This window comes from Bubalus bubalis, chromosome 9, assembly GCF_019923935.1.
Source record: "Bubalus bubalis isolate 160015118507 breed Murrah chromosome 9, NDDB_SH_1, whole genome shotgun sequence".
Classification (NCBI taxonomy): Eukaryota; Metazoa; Chordata; class Mammalia; order Artiodactyla; family Bovidae; genus Bubalus; species Bubalus bubalis.
The window spans coordinates 77,075,815-77,096,394 of NC_059165.1; positions in this window are offsets into that span (position 1 = coordinate 77,075,815).

Sequence of the window (20,580 nt, forward strand, 5' to 3'; positions counted from 1 at the left end):
CCAAGACCCTAGACTACCAGAGAACTAACCCTAGGGAGTATCACACAGTGAGATAACTAACCCTAGTGAGAACTCACATGGAGGAAACCACTTGAATACAAGACCCAGCATCACCCAACCGCCAGTAGCACCCCGTGCAGGATGCCTCACCTACACAACAAACAAAACAAAAATACAAACCAAATCATCAGCAGACAGGAGCACCACCTCACTCAGCCTTGCCCATCAGAGGAAAAGCGAACAGACAGACGGAAGCTCAGCACAAATCTCACCCTATATGAGGCTCACACAAACCACTGGACCAACCTTAGGAGGGCAGACACCAAAAGGAAGAAAGAATTCCATCTTCTTCAAGGAAAGAATTCAACTTTCCTTGAAGCCTGGGAAAAAGAGACCTCAAACACAAAAACTAAAAAAAAAAAAAAAAAAAAAAAAAAAAGAAAAGGCAGAGAAATACTGCACAAATGAAGGAACAAACTAGAAACACAGATGTCCAAATAAATGAAGAGGAAATAGGAAAATTACCTGAAGAAGAATTCAGAATAATGATAATAAAGAATAAAAAGTCTTGAAAACAAAATGGAGAAAATGCAAATATCAATTAACAAAGATCTAGAAGAATTAAAGAATAAGCAAATAGAGACAGACAACACAATTACTGAAATTAAAAATACTCTAGAAGGAATCAATAGCAGAATATCTGAAGCAGAAGAACAAATCAGTGAGCTGGAAGATAAAATTGTGGAAATAACTTCTGAGGAGCAGAACAAAGTAAAAAGAATGAAAAGAACTAAGGATAGTCTCAGAGGCCTCTGGGACAATATCAAACACACCAACACTTGAATTATAGGGGCCCCAGAAGAGGAAGAGAAAAAGAAAGGGTATGATAAAATTTTTGAAGAGATTATAGTTGAAAATTTCCCCAACATGAAAAAGGAAATAGCCAATCAAGTCCAAGAGGCACAAAGAGTCCCATACAGGATAAACCCAAGGAGAAACATGCCAAGATACATACTAATCAAATTAATAAAGACTAAACACAAAGAAAGAATATTAAAAGCAGCAAGGGAGAAGCAACAAGTAACATACAAGGGAAACCCCATATGCTTAACAGTTTATCCTTTAGCAGAAACTCTGCAGGCCAGAAAGGTAGGGCAGGATGTATTTAAAGTACTGAAAGGGAAAAATCTATAACCAAGATTACTGTACCCAGCAAGGATCTCATTTAAAATTGATGGAGAAATAAAAAGCTTTTCAGACAAGCAAAAGTTAAGAGAATTCAGTGCCACCAAACCAGCTTTACAACAAATGTTAAACGGACTTGATACTCAAGAGATACAACAGAAGATAAAATATCTACAAAATCAACCCTAAATAATTAGAAAATGGCAATAGGGACATTTATATCAATAATTACTTTAAAAGTAAATGGATTAAATGCCCCAACCAAAAAAACACAGACTGGCTGAATGGTTACAAAAACAAGACCCATATATATGTTGTCTACAGGAAACCCACTTCAGACCTCAAGACACATATAGACTGAAAGTGAGAGGATGGAAAAATATATTCCATGCAAATGGGAAGTGAAAGAAAGCTGGAGTAGGAATTCTCATATCAGACAAAATAGATCTTAAAATAAATAAGATTATAAGAGATAAGGAAGGACACTACATAATGATCAAGGGATCAATCCAAGAGGAAGACATAACAATTGTAAATATCTATGCATGCAACATAGGAGCACCTCAATACCAAAAACAAACACTAACAGACATAAAAGGAGAAATTGACAGTAACACAATAACACTAGGAGACTTTAAACCCCACTCACACCTATGGAAAGATCATCAAAACAGAAAATTATTAAAGAAACAAAAGTCTTAAAGGATACATTAGATGAGATGGATCTCATTGATATCTTCAGGACATTCCATCCAAATGCAAAAGAATAGACCTTCTTTTCAAGTGTACATGGAATATTCTCTAGGATAGACCACAGCTTGGGTCACAAATCAAACCTCAGTAAATTTAAGAAAATTGAAATCATATCAAGCATCTTCTCTGCCCACAATGCTATGAGACTAGATATCAATTACAAGAAAAAAACTGTAAGAAACACAAACCCATGGAGATTAAACAACACGTTTCTAAACAGCCAACAGGTTACTGAAGAAATCAAAAGGGAAATAAAAACATTTCTAGAAACAAATGACAATGAAAACACAACAACTCAAAACCTATGGGATGCAGCAAAAGTGGTTTTAAGAAGGAAGTTTATAGCAATACAATCCTACCTCAAGAAACAAGAAAAACATTGAATAGACAACCTAACTTTACACCTAAAACAACTGGAAAAAGAAGAAAAAAAATCCCAAAATTAGTAGAAGGATAGAAATTGTAAATATCTGAACAGAAATAAATGGAAAAGAAATTAAAGAAACAATAGTAAAGATAAATAAAACTAAAAACTGGTTCTTTGAGAAGATAAACAAAGTTGACAAACCCTTAGCCAGACTCATCAGGAAAAAAAGAGAGAAGAATCAAATAAAAAAATTAGAAATGAAAAAGGAGAAGTTGCAATAGACAATGCAGAAATACAAAGAATTATAAGAGACTATTATGAACAACTATATGGCAATAAAATAGATAACCTGGAAGAAATGCGAAGATTCTTAGAAAAGTTCAATCTTCCAAGACTAAATCAGGAAGAAATAGAAATTATGAACAACCCATTTACAAGCACCAAAATTGAAGCTGTAATCAAAAATCTCCCCCAAAACAAAAGCCGAGAACCAGATGGCTTCACAGGAGAATTCTATCGAACATTTAGAGACGAGCTAATGCCTATTCTTCTAAAACTCTCTCAAAAAATTACAGAGAAAGGAACACTTCCAAACTCATTCTATGAGGCCACCATCACCCTGATACCAAAAGCAGACAAAGGCAACACAAATAAAGAAAACTATAGGCCAATATCACTGATGAACATGTATGCACAAATCTTCAACAGAATTTTAGCAAACAGAATTCAGCAACACATCAAAAAGTTAACACACAATGATCAAGTTGGGTTTATTCCAGAGATGCAAGGATTTTTTAATATTTACAAATCAATCCATGTGATACACCATATTAACAAATTGAAAGATAAAAACCACATGGTCATCTCAACAGTTGCAGAAAAAGCCTTTGACAAAGTTCAGCACCTATTTATGATTAAAACTCTTCAAAAATGGGCATAGAAGGAATGTACCTCCACATAGTACAGGCCATATATGATAAGCCTACAGCAAACATTAGTCTCCATGGTGAAAAACTGAAAGCATTCCCCATAAGATCAGGAACACCACTATTATTCAACATAGTTTTGGAAGCCCTAGCTATAGCAATCAGAGAAGAAAAAGAAATAAAAGGAATCCAGATTGGAAAAGAAGTAAAGCTCTCACTATTTGAAGATGACAAGATACTATACATAGAAAACCCTAAAGATAGTATCAGAAAATTACCAGAACTAATCAGTGAATTTAGCAAAGTCACAGGATACAAATTCAATACACAGAAATCACTTTCATTTCTGTATACTAACAGTGAAAAATCAGAAAGAGCAATTAAAGAATCAATCCCATTCACCATTGCAAAAAATTAAATATCTAGGAATAAACTTATCTAAGGAGATGAATGAACTGTACACAGAAAATTATAAGACACTGATGAAAGAAATCAAAAATGGCATAAATAAATGGAGAGATGTTCCATGTTCCTGGGTAGGAAGAATCAATATTGTGAAAATGACTATACTACCAAATGCAATCTATAGTTTCAATGGGATCCCTATCAAATTACCAATGACATTTTTCACAGAAATAGAATAAAAAATTTCACAATTTATCAGATCAGATCAGATCAGTTGCTCAGTCGTGTTCGACTCTTTGCGACCCCATGAATCGCAGCACGCCAGGCCTCCCTGTCCATCACCAACTCCTGGAGTTCACTCAGACTCACGTCCATCGAGTCAGTGATGCCATCTCATCCTCTGTCGTCCCCTTCTCCTCCTGCCCCCAATCCCTCCCAGCATCAGAGTCTTTTCCAATGAGTCACCTCTTCGCATGAGGTGGCCAAAGTACTGGAGTTTCAGCTTTAGCATCATTTCTTCCAAAGAAATCCCAGGGCTGATCTCCTTCAGAATGGACTGGTTGGATCTCCTTGCAGTCCAAGGGACTCTCAAGAGTCTTCTCCAACAGCACAGTTCAAAAGCATCAATTCTTCGGTGCTCAGCCTTCTTCACAGTCCAACCTTCACATCCATACATGACCACAGGAAAAACCATAGCCTTGACTAGACGAACCTATGTTGGCAAAGTAATGTCTCTGCTTTTCAATATGCTATCTAGGTTGGTCATAACTTTCCTTCCAAGGAGTAAGCGTCTTTTAATTTCATGGCTGCAAATTTATATGGAGACACAAAAGACCCTGAACAGCCAAAGCAGTCTTGAGAAAGCAGAATGGAATTGAGGAATCAGCCTTCCTGACTTCAGGTTATATTACAAAGCTACAGTCATCAAGACAGTATGGTACTGGCACAAAAACAGAAATATAGACCAATGGAACAAGATAGAGAAAGCCGAGAGATAAACCCATGTACCTATGGGTACCTTATTTTTGACAAAGGGGGCAAGAATACACATGGGGCAAAGACAGCCTCTTCAATAAATGGTGCTGGGAAACCTGGACAACTACATGTAAAAGAATGAAATTAGAACACTTCCTAACCATAAACGAAGATAAACTCAAAGTGGATTAAAGACCTAAATGCAAGACCAGAAACTATAAAACTCTTAGGGGAAAACATAGGCAGGACTCGATGACACAAATCAAAGCAAGATCCTCTATGACGCACCTCCTAGGATAATGGAAATAAAAAGAAAAGTAAACAAGTGGGACCTGATTAAACTTAAAAGCTTTTGCACAGCAAAGGCAACTATAAGCAAGGTGAAAAGACAACCCTCAGAGTGTGAGGAAATAAAAGCAAATGAAACAACTGACAAAGGATTAATTTCCAAAATATACAAGCAGCTCATACAACTTAATACCAGAAAAACTAACAACTCAATCAAAAAGTGGGAAAAAGACCTAAACAGACATTTATCCAAAAAAGACATACAGATGGCTAACAAACACATGAAAAGATGCTGAACAACACTCACTATTAGAGAAATACAAATCAAAACTGCAATGAGATATCACCTCACACCAGCCTGAATGACCATCATGAAAAAGCCTACAAACAATAAATGCTGGAGAGGGTGTGGAGAACAGGGAACACTCTTGCACTGTTGGTGGGAATGTAAATTGATACTGCCACTATGCAAGATGGTATGGAGAGATTCCTTAAAAAACTGGGAATAAAACCACCATATGACCCAGCAATATCACTCCTAGGCTTATACCCTGAGGAAACCAAAATTGAAAGAGACACATGTGTTCTATTGTTCATTGCAGCACTATTTACAATAGCTAGAACACGGAAGCAACCTAGATGTCCATCGACAGATGAATGGATAAAGAATGTGATATATATACACAAAGGAGTATTACTCAGCCATAAAAAGAATACATTTGAGTCACTTCTAATGAGATGGATGAACCTAGAACCTATTATCGGAGAAGGCAATGGCACCCCACTCCAGTACTCTTGCCTGGAAAATCCCATGGACGGAGGAGCCTGGTGGGCTGCAGTCCATGGGGTCGCTAGGAGTTGGATACGACCGAGTGACTTCACTTTCACTTTTCACTTTCATTCATTGGAGAAGGAAATGGCAACCCACTCCAGTATTCTTGCCTGGAGAATCCCGGGGACGGGGGAGCCTGGTGGGCTGCCGTCTATGGGATTGCACAGAGTCGGACACAACTGAAACGACTTCGCAGCAGCAGCAGAACCTAATATACAGAGTGAAGTGAGCCAGAAGGAGAAATACTGTATTCTAACGCACATATACAGAATCTAGAAAAATGGTTCTGACAAATTTATTTACAGGGCAACACTGGAGAAATAGACATAGAGAATAGACTTATGGTCATGGAGAGAGGGGAGGAAAGGGTGAGATGTATGGAAAGAGTAACATGGAAACTTACAGTACCATCTGTAAAATAGATAGCCAACTGGAATTTGCTGTATGGCTCAGGAAACTCAAACAGGGGATCTGTATCAACCTAGGGGGGTGGGATGGGGAGGGAAATGGGAGGAAGTTTCAAAAGGAAGGGGATATATATATACTATGGCTGATTCATGTTGAGGTTTGACAGAAAACAGCAAAATTCTGTAAAGAAATTATCCTTCAATAAATAATAAATACATTAAAATAATTTTAATTTTAAATAATTATATGTCACTAATACAATGCAATGGCCCCATCAGGGGGAGATTAAAAACTAACATGTCTGAGTATCATGTTAAAGACATTAAATTTTAATGAAATTTGTAAGATGCAAATGACATAGATTCTTAGAAAAATTAATAGATGAAAATTTCCTTTATTTCCATGTTGGCAGAGTATCTGAGGGAGAGAAAAAAAGACAATGATTACCACTGAAAGTATAAATTTCAAAGACTTTAGAAACTTAATAGAAGTACCAGTAAACAGCAAATGTTTATTATTTATGTGTTCAGACAAAAATGTTAGAAAATGTTAGTTGGTGACTAGGCTAGTCATTGACTCCTATCTTTGACACTTAACTGCTACCTATTTTAAATATATCTTTTAGAATTGAAGGATATATTTAATGTATATTTATAGAAACCTTGAATGTAAAGTTTGGAGAAAGATCCTGGAATGTATATCACATATTTTTGCTAAAAAGTTTGTATTGATTTGCATTATGTCATAGACTATTTAGATTTGGGGGGAATTAAGAGATCCTTCAATAATCAAGAAAATGTGCCAAGAAAGGCTAAGAAGCTTGTCTAAATTTACTTAGGGTCAAAGCCAGATAGAACCTGATTTCTTGATTCCTAGTTCAGTGTTATTTCTGTAATATTGTTGGATTAAAGAACATGGGCTACCAGTCCTCTCCTATGATTCTTTCCAAAGCATTAGCACTGCTGATATTCAACTGAAATGTTGACTTCACATAGCATGGACTGAGCAACAACAATAAATAGACCCAATTTATCTTAATGTTCTTGCCTCAGGATCCCCTTTGTGACTATTTCTATAATACATTCTTTTTGTTGGTTTTTAGACACACTATGCTTTCTAAAGTTATTTAGATACATAGTATCTCCTATTTACCTGATAATTTTCATAAAGTGCTAGATATTGCTTATCAAAAATTATAGATATGATTTGAATATTATGATAATATTATTTTCTGCAAAAGAGAATCATATTTGTTTTTGTGAGGTAGTTAGGGACACTAACTAGCAGTTACAGGTAACTTTAATGCAATCATAGACCCAGAGACATAGGAGACAAACTTATGGTTACCAAAGGGGAAAGGCAGGGCAGGGAAAAATTAGGAGCTTGAGATTAACATACATACAGTACTGTATATAAATGGGCTTCCCTGGTGGCTCAGATGGTAAAGAATCTGCCTGCACTGCAGGAGACCTGGGTTTGATCCCTGGGTTGGGAAGATCCCCTGGAGAAGGAAATGGCAACCCACACTAGTATTCTTGCCTGGAGATTCCCATGGTGGGAGGAGCCTTGTGGGCTATAGTCCATGGGATGGAAAAGAGTCAGATATAACTGAGTTATAGAGTTTCTCTGTTGTTAACATATCATTGAATATTGTACATTGTTAACCTAAAGCCTATGAGGAATCAAATTTTATATAATTAGAACATCTCATTTCCAGTTTTCAAAAAATTTCAAATGAAGGCAAAAGTGGTCTGCTATTGTAAATATTATTGTATATGAGCATTACATACATATGCATATATAGGTATGTATTTCCTTTGTGTACTTTACATACACAAAACTGAATAATACATTTACATTTGAAATGTAATTTGAAATGTACATTTCAAATGTAATTTGAAATTTGTAATTTGTAATTTCAAATTACATTTGAAATGTAATTTGAAAATTACATTTGAAATGTAATTACATTTGAAATGAAATTCTTATTCAGAATGTAAAAAAATTCTGAATAAGAATTATTCAGAATTCTTAGGCCATGGAACACTTCTATTATTAACTGTAATGGTTCACTTTTATTTACTTTATAATTAAATTATTTATTTATAATAAATTAGCATTCATAAAACTTCCATCTGATCTGAAAATTAGAACATAATTAGAACATAATTTCTATTAGAAATTATTAAAATTTCTAATAGAAATTATTAAAATTAGAACACAATTTCTATCTGTTTATTATTTCTCCATCCTGTCTTTCTTTTTCTTCTCTTGATATAACTGCTTTCCTGGACTTATGCTTGCCATATATGCTTAAATAAAATATTGCTTTATTTTAGTCACATTAAATTTTTTTCTAGAGCTTCGATTTCTTGAAATTAAGTCATCCATAGTCCTCTGGGGCTCATTTCATTCAATATTATTCTGCTCCAGGAGTTGGTGATGGACAGGGAGACCTGACATGCTGCAGTCCGTGGGGTTGCAGAGTCAGACATGACTGAGTAACTGAACTGAATTGAACATTCTTATGAGTAAAGTTCACCTATTTCACCTTAGGAGTTGGAGTTCACCTGTTTTCACTACTATTTTCACTGTGAATCTATCATAATTTATATATTCACCTGTTGTGAGCATTTAATGTGGTTTTAAATGTAATGAACAATTCTGCTATGAAAATTCTTGATATATACTTGCAAGATCTTTGTTGGTTATATTCAAAGAAGTAAAATTTCTGGATTTATAGTCTATAAATGTTCATATTAAAAAATATGACTCTGTATTTGGCAGGCCAGATGAGTGTGGCTTCTACCGGTTTCTGAGTGTACTCTTGTTCAGTCACTGGGCTGGTTTGTGGGTGGACAAGCCAGCCTCCAGACTACAGCAGAATAGAGCTGGAGCAGGGTCACAGAGCCGCTTCAGAGTCAGCAGTTGGATCCAAGGCTAGTAGGCCTGTAACTGGTGCTATAGTGGGGGCTGGTTCCTCCTAGGTCCCTTGAGAGGAGAGACTGGTTGCAAGACTATGAGCAAGTGGAGCTAAAGCTGAGTTTGAGGGAGTTGGGCCTGCTTCTGCTCTGCAGCGAGGGCCAGAGTCACTGGGTCTGGCATCTGTGCGGACCTGCCTTCCTCATGTGACTCTCTTCAGTGTGGGCGCCATCAGGGTTCACAACCTCTTATTTGAGTTCCAAAGCTCTTATAAAAGCACTTTTGTCTATGGGATACCTGTCAAACATTTGTTCTTGTGGCAGGATGTGTGCTGGGACCTCCTATTCTGCCATATTGCTGACGTTGCTGTTATTTAGTCACTAAGTTGGTTCCAACTCTTTGTGACTCCATGGACTGTAGCCCACCAGCCTCCTCTGTCCATGAGATTTTCCAGGCAAGAATACTGAAGTAGGTGGCCATTTCCTTCTTCAGGGGAATCTCCCCGACACAGGGGCAAACTTGTGTCTCCTGCATTGGTAGGCAGGTTCTTTACAACTGAGCCACCAGGGAAGCCCATTGCTGACATTACTCCCTAAGAAACCTTACTGATTCCCATTTTCTCTAATAATTATTTTGTTGGATATCTTGTTTTTTGCTTACTGAGTAGATATAATACCTTACTGTGGCTTAGATTTGCATTTCATGATTATTAATGAGTTTGGGAAACTCTCCGATTCATTGACCATGTATATTTCCTCTTCTATGGAATCCCTATTCATGTCCTTTGCCTGTTTTTTCTCATTGGGATATTTGCACTTTCCTTATTGTTTTGTTTGAGTTTTAATATGTATCTTTCACACTAATATTTCAGTTTTACTTTTGAAAGTGTTTTTTTCCTAATTATAAATAATATTTTCATTTTCTTAAGATGTCACTTGATAAAAAATTCTCATTTTAATATAATCCCTGTGAGATACAGAATTAATTTTACAAAGGGATAATTTGTCTGACTCATTAGGTAAAAATCATTTATCACTTGGATATTAGAGGGTTGTGAAGGACAAGTATATCTTTTTCTGCAACATTCACTTTCATCCTGATGTCTCCAAAAATGGGTATGAATGAATCCATAAATCTGAAGTCTTTATTGCTAAAATGATTGAATATAAGGCTAACATTCCAGGCATCTCAGGTTCATTGCTTATTCCCATCCAAGAAAAGGAGAACTTTTACTCTTTGTCAAGGCTTGCATCAAAACAGGAAGAACTTCAGCCTACATGCTTTTTTTTTTTTCCTTATAATTTCTTGAGGTAATTATTATTGTATCATAACCATTGTTTCACATTATCACTTACAGAGTTCTTCACTTTTGATACTAATTGGGAGACAGAGTTATGTTTTGGTAAGGAATATTTACAATAAAATTTTAAAATGCAAAATATTTATTGTGTTTTAAAATCAACTAAAACAGTGCCTTTTGTGTATAACCTCTTCTTTTTCTTGTTGAAATAGAAATACAAATACTTTAAAAATAAGCATATTCTTAACAAAGAGTATATGGAAAAATTAGTTTTCTTTTAATCAAAAGTAAGATATGCTGGAAAAATTGATGGATTTTCTTGATAGCATTGCAAATGAGTTGACAGAAGGCACACATTAAGGTGAAATATATTTAGACTTTAGTAGTGCCTTAGACTCAAGATAATTACATCTTAGGATTGAATGAATTCAGATTGACTAGATATGAGCAATGGTATAAGGACTGAAAACCAGCACTGGAATCATAAGATAAAGATAATAATAATAACATCTTCTACATATAAAGCACTTAACTTCATCAAAACACTTTCACTTGCATTATCCCCTTTGCTTTTCAACAGTATATTTTTAAAAATAAAAATGTCATGTTTATGAAACTCATTTACAGCCTACATACTTAATAGGCATTAGTGGGTGGAGTATTTATGCTTCTTTTGTTGTGATTTTCAGTTAGGTCTGTAGATGGTTTGCAAAGTCAGCTCAGACCCTGTGGGCTACAAATAACTAGTATGAATTTTATGCCTGGAATACAAATGTAGTGGTTGATAAGCTTCTCTAAATTTCATTCCTATTTATGTGAACTGCATTCAGTACCAAGGGAAGGAGCTGTGGAGAAGCTAAGTGCTTAGAATCATGAAGATTGTGCACTGAGAAGTGACTACTCTCATCCCAGTTCATGGACTCATACAGGCTCTGAAAATTCTCACAACACTGACAATAGTTTTATTTCAGAGACTTAGATCCTGATTTTACCTTAGAAGACTGAAGGAATTTACTAAAGAACATGCACAAAAGAATGGTACTCTCATTGTGTAGGGAATAGTGCAAAAAAGTAACAAAATTGTTGCCAATTCTAAATCTAAAGAGAAAATTAAAATAGCTGGTACCTTATACATTGTCTTTCTGGAATATCTTCATCTGGAATTCAAGAAGAATGTCTTGATTTAAAAATATGCTTTGGTTTTATAATTAGAACAGGAATTTTGGGAAGAATGAAAAAAGAAATAGAAAGCAGAACAGGCAAATTACATTGGAGGGAGAGTGATGTATTCTTGGGAGTATGATTGAGATCTCAGAGATCTGACTAGCTAGAAATGACACATTTTAAAAAGCAAGCTGTAATTTAGTTGTTCCTGAAAGTGGAACTATAAAAGAGAGAATTTTTTTCAGTTATTCTAGGATTAGAGAGGGCGACTGGGGCCTAAAGAAATAATGTAGCATAGTGGCAGGATCGCTGAGCGCGTATTAAAATTATTACACGAAGGGTGTCCAGATCCAACGAACTCTTGAAAGCTCCCCTCTTAAAGTGGTAAATAGAGAGTCCTTAATAAGAACTAACCATATGGAAAGAGAAACTTGGACAGATTTGAAAGGCAATGACTGAAAAAAGTCAGTTAAAAAAAAAAAAAGAGAGAGAAGTACTGACTTTTAAGATGATGATTATTGTACGTGGGAATAAAGATGCTGCTTCTCTTCCAAGGGGAAGAAATTTATTCAATAAAGGCTTGAAGGGAAAGTACCTGAAAGATAACATTCATTGAAAAGACAGTGTTAGATCTAATCCAGCCTAATTCGGACACGTGTGTGATGAGATAGTGATTGGAATGATTTTACTGAGGAGGTGAGGGGGACAAGACTGGTTGGAGTAGGGGATGTTTATGGCAGCACCAGATATCACTGACTCTGTTTCTCTCATGATAATCCTATCATGATTATAAGATGAAAGCTGGAAAAAATTATATCAGAGAAGCAGATAATTAATAATAGAGACAAATGCAAAGCAAAGCAGATACTCATTTCTTATGAATAGCCATACGTGTGGTAGAGAGGGAAAAGGATCAATTTCAGATGAATGTTAAGCAAGTTGAGCCTCCTGAGAGTAGGAGAAAGGCAGATAGAAATAAAACATTAGAGCTTTCCTCCCTGCTGTTGAAAAGTATGTAGCAGAAAGATGCTTCTTGAAGTCTAGAACATTCAAAAGCTGAGAAAAGACAGGGCCTGTGGATACTCCAACAGAAATGGAGAGTTTCTCTCCCTGGGAAGTCTCATAGACCTGGGACATTCCAGAGCAAGTGGCAATAGTCCTTGTAGAACAAGTCGGCCTGCTGGACAAATCTCATCCTTAAATGTAGGACTGGGGTGGAGGTGGGAGTGAAAAGTTGAGACTCAAAGGCAAATGAAATTACAAAGCTTTTGACATACTGAATGGAAGTGAAAGAACTTCAGTTAGAGCTGGTGACTGGGTCTGTGACACCCAAATTTCAAAGCTTTGCCAGAAGTTTTCCTCACTCTCTGATTAAGGACGGAGAATGCAAAAGTGGATACCCCTCCCTTCTCTACTTGTTAAAAATAATTAATCTCCTTATGGCAAACTTCACAATTGACTGGTTTTGGACCATAGACAAGTGACAGACGAGCTGGGAATCTGGCATAACAGAAATTAAATTTTTCTGCATCTACTCTGCTTTCCTCAGATAGCACTAAGCATCTTTGAAAACATTACTTACTGGTTTCTGGGAACACTATTTTTGAATTATATTCCTGGGATAATTGCTTTGGAACTAGGATTAGATTGCTTCAAAACTTGGATTCTAATAAATTTGTATGTTTTATTAAGTCTCTCTACTTTCTAAGTAGTCAGGCTCATAGGCAAAAGAGTTTCACTTCTGATGTCATAAAGGGACCATGTTCATTCCTGCAGAATACAGCTCAGACTACAACCTAACTAGTCTCTAACTTTTTCAGGAGAAATATCAATAACCTCAGTTATGCAGATGACACCACCCTTATGGCAGAAAGTGAAGACAACTAAAAAGCCTCTTGATGAAAGTGAAAGAGGAGAGTGAAAAAGTTGGCTTAAAGCTCAACATTCAGAAAATGAAGATCATGGCATCTGGTCCCATCACTTCATGGGAAATAGATGGGGAAACAGTGGAAACAGTGTCAGACTTTCTTTTTTTGGGCTCCAAAATCACTGCAGATGGTGATTGCAGCCATGAAATTAAAAGACGGTTGCTCCTTGGAAGGAAAGTTATGACCAACCTAGATAGCATATTCAAAAGCAGAGACATTACTTTGCCAACAAAGGTCCATCTAGTCAAGGCTACGGTTTTTCCAGTAGTCATGTATGGATGTGAGAGTTGGACTGTGAAGAAAGCTGAGCGTCGAAGAATTGATGCCTTTGAACTGTGGTGTTGGAGAAGACTCTTGAGAGTCCTTTGGACTGCAAGGAGATCCAACCAGTCCATTCTAAAGGAGATCAGTCCTGGGTGTTCATTGGAACGACTGATGCTTAAACTCCAATACTTTGGCCACCTCATGCAAAGAGTTGACCCCTTAGAAAAGTATTATTCAGCCATTAAAAAGAACACATTTGAATCAGTTCTAATGAGGTGGATGAAACTGGAGCCTATTATACAGAGTGAAGTAAGCCAGAAAGAAAAACACCAATACAGTATACTAACGCATATATATGGAATTTAGAAAGATGGTAACAACCCTGTGTACGAGACAGCAAAAGAGACACTAATGTATAGAACAGTCTTGTGGACTCTGTGAGAGAGGGAGAGAGTGGGAAGATTTGGGAGAATGGCATTGAAACATGTAAAATATCATGTATGAAATGAGTTGCCAGTCCAGGTTCGATGCATGATACTGGATGCTTGGGGCTGGTGCACTGGGACGACCCAGAGGGATGGAATGGGGAGGGAGGAGGGAGGAGGGTTCAGGATGGGGAACACATGTATACCTGTGGTGGATTCATTTTGATATTTGGCAAATCTAATACAGTTATGTAAAGTTTAAAAATAAAATAAAATTAAAAAAAAAAAAAAGAAAAGACTCTGATGCTGGGAGGGATTGGGGGCAGGAGGAGAAGGGGACGACAGAGGATGAGATGGCTGGATGGCATCACCGATTTGATGCACGTGAGTTTGGGTAAACTCTAGGAGTTGGTGATGGACAGGGAGGCCTGGCGTGCTGCGATTCATGGGGTCACAAAGAGTCAGACATGACTGAGTAACTGAACTGAACTGAACCTTTTCTAGGGAATACGGAACACTCTTGACGAAAATATATTCTTATATATTTTAATTGTGGAAAAGATTCTTGAGAGTCTCTTGAACTGCAAGGAGATCAAACCAGTTGATCCTAAAGGAAATCAGCCCTGAATATTCTTTGGAAGGGCTGATGCTGAAGCTCCAATAATGTGGTCACCTGATGTATAGAGCTGACTCATTAGAAAAGACCCTGATGCTCAGAAAGAGTGAGGGCAGGAGGAAAAAGGGATGACAGAAGATAAGATAGTTAGATGGCATCACTGACTCGAGGGACATGAGTTTGAGCAAGCTCCAGGAGTTTGTGATGTACAGGGAAGCCTGGTGTGCTGCAGTCCATGGGTTCATAAAGTGTCAGCCTTGACTTAAGTGACTGAACATTTTTTTAAATGATTGATTAATTTTATACTGGGGCCTTAATTTCTTGCTGAGAACTTCATAGGAGAGTATTTACATTAAAATTTGGGTCATTTTTATCTTGTTGATGCTATTATTGGAGCACAGTAATTCTATTTTTTATTTCATTGTGACACTTTTAGTGTCCTATGATGCACAGTGGAACTGGACCCAAATTAGAATGGGGGAAAAATAGGAAGTACATTTTTAGCTTAAAGTACAATAGGACTTTGGAATGCTTACTGAATGTAATCTTCTTACCCAATTCATATTCTTCATGGAAAAAATCAAATTGGGCACAGCAGATAAACAGTTGGTATTATGGGCAAAGAAGAGAACTATCCTGAAACTCATCTCCTTCTCCGAGGGATGAGGCAAACTACTCACCCATCATTTCCTTGATTGTTAAACCAAATCGTTGAAAAGAATAGGTAACGGGAATGTGTATACATGTATGAGATGCTTATTTTCTACTTCTTATATTTCCATAAAAGTGAAACCTTATAATATGTATTATAATCACTAGGAGGGACAATATGGGATAATCTCTTCCCCCACACCCTTTCTCCTAACTGAGGTTCAAGTAGTGACCTTTGGAAGTGATGAGTTTGGGAAAAGGTACTGAGCAGGATCTGTTTTGCTGCTTCTGGGTTTTCTAGAGGCAGCCTGGAGCACACATTAGAATTTTCCAGGACAGGTTCTGTTCCTGCAGCAGAGAGGTCTGCCATTTTGGATAGGGTTAAGTTCACAGGTGAAGGTGAATATATTATGAGTGCATTTGGTCTCTGATCCAAACTACATTCTTTAGTGTTATCAATCTGTTGTTGTTCAGTGGCTCAGTTGTGTCTGACTCTTTGAGATCCTATGGACTGCAGCATACCAGGCTTACTGTCCTTTACTATCTCCTGGAGTTTGTGCAGACTCATGTCTTCCTGAAGTTTGCACAAACTCATGTCCATTGAGTCTATGATGCCATCCGACCATTTGTCCTCTGTCATCCCCTTCTCCTCCTGCCTTCAAACTTTCCCAGCATCAGGGTCTTTTCCAATGAGTTGGCTTTTCTCATCAGGTGGCAAAGCATTGGAACTTCAACTTCAGTCCTTCCAATGAGTGTTTGGGTTGATTTTCTTTAGGATTGACCAGGTTGATCTCCTTGCAGCCCAAGGGACTCTCAATAGTCTTCTCTAGCACCACAGTTTGAAAGTATCAATTCTTTTGTGCTCAACCTTTTTTATGGCCCAACTCTCACATCCATGCATGACTACTGGAAAAACCATAGCTTTGACTATATGGACCTTTGTCAGTGAAGTGATGTCCCTGCTTTTTAATACACTGTCTAGATGTTATCAATAATAAAGTTGAATTTTTATATTTGTGTCCCTGACTCCCTAGTCTATGTTTCAACTCAAGGAGGCTGTGGACACAAGAGTGTGATTCTCATTCTCAAACTCCAGCAGACTTAGAGAAGTGCCAGTCAATGCAGAAGGAGTAGTGGGTGCGATAGAGTGCAGTGAGCTGGGAAAGCCTTTTACTGAGCTTCAGGCATGCAGTGACTAGAAAGATTTGGATCATCAAAAGTGGACTAAAAATGATGACTTGTGATTTGTGACCTCTTTTCTGATATAGGGACTATGAGCTCAAATGCCTACAAGGACCAGGTCAGTGAAAATAGAGAGTAACACGGTGCTGGGTATGTGTGTGCATTGTGGAGAGATGGTGATAAGTCAGGGAGGGTGTGAACTGGAGACAGCATCCCCCCTACCACCAAAAAAGGGTGGCAGTTTTTATGTACACCAGCAGGCTGTAGTATGGAGGAATTATTGGATCTTCCTATTTCTCAGAGAAAGCAGAAATATGTATTTCTCCATAAAATTTCCCAAGTTTTAAATGTTGGCTTAAATTTAGGTGAGAAAACTCTTGGACAGTTAAAACAAGGCTACAGAAAGAATGTGGTTAGGCACTCTTATAATGGAGTTGATATTTCTCTCAGCACGTTGGGGACCTGCCCCCCAATGCACTTAGATCAGAGTTTCTTTATCAGGAACGTACTTCATCTCGATTGGCTAAGACAGTTTCCTTTCTGTTTGCTGTATTTAAACTTCTGCACTACCCCTTTTATTGCCACTGATTTAAGAATCGATCATATACTGCCCTAGACCAAAAGTAGGGTTTATGACTCTGGTGTTCATGGGGCTTGACTCTATCTGAAGAAGCACATATGGTAAAATGTGCCATCTCAACGTTTTGTCAATTACGCTGGCATACGTGTGCCAAGGAAAGTGATTTCTCCCTCCTAAAGACATTTGAGCCAGAAAGAAGTTCTTTGATTTCTTGTTTTATGTGACATTCTGTCTGCAATTAGCAGGCTTCCAGATGTTCATGAATTTTATATTCAACTTATATAGTCATTTATGTTTCCCACCAGAAAGCAGAGTGGTTTATGTTCCAGAAACTCAATTGAAAAGCATTTCTTCTAACTTGAACTTGAAACGACTAAATATTTCATGGTGTAACTTCTAATTATAAATGTTCTGTGAGATTAGAGGACTTTTATTTTTATCTTAGTAAGTCTGAGTTTTATCCACATTCATTGAACAAACATTTGAAAATATTTCCTTCAGTTTGGAACTGCTTGGGTCTTTCATTTCTTTTCATTCTTCTGCTAAACTCCTAACATTATAACTGAAACTTTAAATCTCACTAAAAAATCACATTTGTTCTGTGTTATAATTGTATATTTTGTTTTTCACTAGGCTGTGAAGTTCTTGAGAGGCCTTTGCAATGTTTAGAACAGGACTTTCCTATACTAGGTGCTCAAGAAATTTACTTAATGAGTGTTAGTTCACTCTACCTTGAAATTCAGAGGAAGGTCATCTATAGATTAATTATTTAACTAATTTCTCTTTTTAAGACTCATGGGCTATCACCATGCTCATTATTTAGTAATGAAGGCATTTCTTCCCTTACCTATAAAACCTAAATTGCCAAGCTTGTTCTAAAAAGGGGTGAGTTTAGTTTGAAGTCAGGTTGGATTAAGGCAGGGAAGCAGACAGATTTATGACAATCCATGTAGGAACAGGAAGTTCTCTTTAAAATCAATTTTTTGTTTAAATATATAGAAGTTTTAGGGCTTCTCAGGTGGCACCAGAGGTAAAGAACCTGCCTGCCAATGCAGGAGATATCAGAGACGTGGGTTCCATCCCCTAGTAAGGAAAATGCCCTGGAGGAGGGCATGACAACCCACTCCAGTGTTCTTGCCTAGAGAATCCATGGACAGAGGAGCCTGGCGGGCTACAGTCCACAGTGTCACAAAGAGTCAGACATAACTGGAGTGACTTAGCATGCATACATTCATAGCAGTTTTAGGATATCAAAATCAAGAAATGTGTGTACATAACTTATTAAAGCTTGGATACATAAAGTTATAACTTTGGGAGGCATCATTGTGACAGGATACTTCAGTTTTCTTCCTAACTTGATTTTATAATATTTTTTACAGAGAGTACTAACCTTCCAGGGACAAAGAATATAATACAGGCAATTTTTTTTTAAGAGGGTGATGAACAAAGTTTTCCTAATATCAAATCAAATCTACCTTTTCCCACTTTTGTTCACTAGTTCTAGTTCTTCAAAATGGGACAACACAAAATAAATTTAGTTCTATTCCCACACAAACTTACAATATGTCTTCCCTTGGTGTTTTCTTCTTTTTCTTCCTGCTCCTCATTTTTCTTCTTCTGAAATGGCTTTATTGAGGTGTAGTTACATACTATAAAATTCATCTAGTGTAAGTGTATAGGACAATAAGTTTCGGTATGTTCATTGCTGTTGTTGTTTTGTTGTCCAGCCATGTCCGACTCTTTGTGACCCCACGGACTGCAGCACACCAGGCTTCCCTGTCCCTCACCATCTCCCGAAGTTTGCCCAAGTTCATGTCCATTGCATCAGTGATACCATCCAGCCATCATCCTCTGATGCCCTTGTTTGTTGCTAGTATGTAGAAATACAGTCTGGTCTCTTTTGAAACTAATTTATGTGTTCCTGGTTGGTTTTAGCTGTCAAGGGAAGATAAAGGAAGAAGCCTGAGATTGTGTTCTGGGCTTCCTCTTTCCACTCAATTGCCTCGTAAGGGATATCACTTCCCTAATATTACTGAATATTGATGAGAATCTGAGTTACCTGTGTTCAGAATATATAAATATTGCATATGAAAATTATACTCATATTGTGAGGGTTGGCAATCAATCTGTTTCACTTGGTATGCATCTCCCAGCCTTGATCAGAGTGATAAAACCAGAGAAGTTATTAAATAGCATTAGTCAACAGGCTATAAACCCTGAGGACCCTGTATGCAAATACCCATGCAGTTATCTTTCTCCATATATTTGTTTCATTCTTTTCTTGTTAAATTGTGATTACTCATTTTTTTCCTGCTAGAGTTACTATTTTATTAAAAGGAGAATCAGTGAGAATCTTTCATTCTTTTATGTCCTCTCTTGAATCTAGAAGAAACTTTGTGCATTATTTTAGATTGAGTTTGACCAAATATAGCAAAAACCTGGGAATAATGGTTTAATAAAGAGAGGATCTATCTAGATATGTATATATGTATATGTCATCTATCAATATATATATATCTGCCTCTATTATGTATCTATGTTTCTAATTACCTGTCTATAGCAAGAAGTCTGTAAAATAGCCTGAAGGTGATCAGTTCAGGAATATTTTGTCTATTCAAAAAGTCATCAAGGAGTTAAAGCTCCTCCTAGCTCTTGTTCTAGCACGTTTAGTACATGGCTCTTGTCCTCATGGTTGCAGTGTCTGCAGGCATTGTGCCCATGATCTAATTGGAAGAATACGAATGTGTAGAAGGCAAAGGAAACATGTGGAGTCGACTTCTTTTATCAGGCTTTCTTGGAAAAAACTACTTATGTCCCATTTGCCAGATTCATGTCACATGGCCAATCCTAGAAGCCTCGAAGTCTGGAAAGCTTAATAGTTAAAGCTGGCACATTCCTAGTCTTAAAAAAAAATGTGATTCTGTTGGTAAATGTGATAAATATTACCAGTGCTTACTATCACTGATTCTTCTGCCCTTCTTAGTACAATGAAGCTTGTACTTCTCAGCCTCCTTTCTATTATATGAGGCAATGTGACCAGTCCTGGCTAATGAACTATGAGCAAAGGTGATCTATGTCACTTCTAAATGAGGAAAAATGAGGAAGTCAAAAAGTCCATTTCAGTTTCTTGTCTTGCCTCACATGCTGGGGTCATCTAGAGGCTTTGTGTTTCAGACAATAGCTTACAAGAGGGAAAAATCTTCATCAGCCTGGTTCGCTTTGCCAACCCATGTAGGGCACATGGCATCACCAAGAAATGAGCTTTTGTTAAGCTGAGATTTCAAGTGTGTTACTGCAACATCATCTAGCCTGTCATGATTAAAGTAATAGAGAAAAGGGTTAATACATATTGCCCAGGCAGATAGCTGAATCTGCTACACTCTTCCACTGAGCCTGTTTGTCAGAGCTG